Source organism: Lepidothrix coronata, unplaced genomic scaffold (assembly GCF_001604755.1).
Source record: "Lepidothrix coronata isolate B3197 unplaced genomic scaffold, Lepidothrix_coronata-1.0 Scaffold27, whole genome shotgun sequence".
Taxonomy (NCBI): Eukaryota; Metazoa; Chordata; class Aves; order Passeriformes; family Pipridae; genus Lepidothrix; species Lepidothrix coronata.
The window spans coordinates 2,764,820-2,767,594 of record NW_016690207.1 but is presented as its reverse complement, the minus strand read 5'-3'; the positions used below and the strand labels follow the sequence as shown (position 1 = coordinate 2,767,594).

At 40.5% G+C, this 2,775-nt stretch overlaps 1 protein-coding gene across 1 annotated transcript in view; it reads right to left on the bottom strand.

Moving 5' to 3' along the window:
* Positions 1–2,422: 2,422 nt before the first annotated feature.
* ARHGEF12 (Rho guanine nucleotide exchange factor 12) overlaps positions 2,423–2,775 on the bottom strand; it is a 33,951-nt gene continuing 33,598 nt past the window's right edge. The window contains exon 37 of the mRNA XM_017809593.1: positions 2,423–2,775. This exon is cut by the window's right edge and continues 3,615 nt beyond it. The gene's annotated coding sequence lies outside the window, so the exon portion shown is untranslated.

Genomic DNA, 2,775 nt, shown 5'->3' with positions numbered 1-2,775 from the left:
CCACAATACTTCAAATACCATAACCCAAAAAATGACACGAACCCATCTGCAATGAGATTCCTCCAATCCTCTTGTGCCTTCTCCCCTATCTGTGGCAGGCAGCAAGGAGAGATTAATTCCATGATGGTGGATGAGAAACAGCCCTAAAAGATGCAGCTCCGTTCCCTCCCACCCCCAGCTGGGATTTCAGGGCAGAGGCTGCAGAAAACACAAAGCTCAGATTTTTTTCCTGAGCTGTTCATTTTGCATCATTTATTTACAGCAACACAGCAAAGGGAACATATAAAATAACATTTAAATAGGCAAAACACGAAGAGCATCATTAGGAAAGCGTAATAGAGCTCAGATTACCAATTATAATAAAGTAATAAAGTAATCTCTCAAGGAGCTTCATGTACAAACTGCAGAAGGGGAAGGGGGGAAAAAAAAAGGAAAAAAAGCTCTGAATTCTCAGGAATATACTTGATTTTGTTTGTTCTCTCTTTTGGTGTTGTTCTTAATTTATTTTTGTCAGCTTGTCTGTCAGAAGTGTGACTGCATCACTTCCCAGGGAAGTCAGAAGCTAAAACAGGAATGTCACTAATGACAAGGATCCAGGTAAAGCATCCTCTGCAGAGGATTCAACAAAACCCAGGCCCTGGCACAAAACTCTCAGCACAGATGTTCCCTATTAAAAAAAAAATTTGCAAGTTCCCTGAGCAGCAAGTTTTACTTTCCCTTCTCTTGTAACTTTTTACTTGATCCCAGTGGAGGGGGAAATATCCAGCAAAAAATGGAAATAAAAAGCCTCCAGTGACAGGCAAAGGGGTGTCACACAACTCCTGGGGGTCACTGTCCCCACTGTCCCAAAAGTAGGCACCAGGCTGGAGTTTCATCACCTAAAAACTCCTAATTTAGGAAAACAGAGCAATCTAAACATAGATAAGATTAAAAATCACAAGCAAACTATGATTTAAGCCCAACAGACTCAGTTAACACTTGATATGAAGCTGCAGCCTCCGGCTGGGCAGCAAACACTTGCAGAGAATTCCTCATTTCAGGAGAAAAAATGAGTCCAACACCACTCAAATGATAAATATTTGCAAGATACTGAGGGGTAATATCATGTTGAATTAAGGTAATATCAGAATGAGGTAATACCATAATGAGGTAATACTATAATAAGGGAATATCATAATAGGGAATATCATAAAAAGGGAATATCATAATAAGGGAATATCATATCATAATAGGGAATATCATAATAAGGGAATATCATAATAAGGGAATATCATAATAAAGCAATGTCATAATAAGGAAATATCATGTTCCTACACCAACAGTTCCCAACCAATCCAAACAAATTCCGTTTTACAAACAACAAGCTTATAAATGAATAAAAAAATCAATAATGGTTCTGGTTTCCTTTCAAATGGCAATGCTGGAAAACTCGAGAGCAACACCCCTCACCCCCCCCAGAGCAGGAAAAGAACACAAAAGTGCCTGGGAATTGAAAGCAGAGCTCAGAGCTCAGATTTAACTGTCCAACAGCATCAGATGAGCCAAAGCCTCGCAGTGACAGCTTGGCTGGGCTTGTGAAAGTGTTCATTAAATTGCTGTCAGGGACCGAGGAGTGAGACATCAGGCAACAAAAAATCGTGTTGCACCCAAGGAGAAAGGGCAAAATTCCACTTGCAAGTCGCATTTGGCAGCTGCAGCTTCAGCCAGAGCAGCCCCAGGGGGTGCAGGACACACCCAGGGCACCTCGGGGACGTCCTGAGGGGTCACTCTGAGCTGGGAGCAAGAGGGAAACTGGTTTGTTTTCCTGAGTTTGGGGGTTTGGCTCGAGTGGGAAGTTGGTTTGGGGTCCTGCAGTTGGTGTTTTGTGCTGATTCATCACCCCGGGGATGGCACAGGGACCTTCTCCCTGCGCGGCATCGTGTGTGGCAAGAACCAAACACCTTCCAAAGGAGCTCCCACTCTTCTGGTACTGCAATTCCTGAGCTCTTTTTTGCCCTGGAGCAGCAGGATATTATCTACACACCAAATTCAGACACCTCTGGGGTTTCAGCCCTCACCAAACACCAACCAGAGGAGCGAAGAAGTGCAAATCCAGCATGTGATGGGCACAAAACCACTGAATATTCACTGCTCTGGGGCTTCAATTCTTTCAGGAGGCACATCTGACTTTAGAACAAGCCTAAATTAATTCATTTACTAATTCACTAAACAGCAGAAATTCAGTCAAGGCACTTCAATCTCTACAAAAGCCCCTAAAAAATCTCCTTTGCCATCACCACTCTGTCCTGCCAAACACTCCAGGCAATTCCAATCCCCCAAAAAATCCACCAGACAAAAGGTTATTTCCTTTAAGCTTATTTAATGATATTTGAAACGCTTAAATTTTCTATTTCCCAGATCCTGAAAACAGATTTTTTTTTTCTTAAGTGACCAATATTTAATTCCAGAAACATACAACCTGATCAGCTAAGTCATAAAAGAGCTATTTTACAAACATACATCTGGATAATTAGAACAATAAAGTCTTTTTAGACATTCAAACATGATCAGTAAAAATACAGGATTATTAATAAAGATTTTTGTGTATTTTTTTTTTAAAGAATACTTCCAGATTTTTCTTTTTTTTTTTTTCTTCTCTTTAAAGTAAATCTCTGTTAAGAGTACATGATTGTATGTTGTACAAAGAAAATAAAAATATTCTAGTATGAAGAGAGCTCCACGAGACTGAATTCAAAATAAAACAGCAGTGTTTTGGCTGCAGTATCCCTTTTGCAG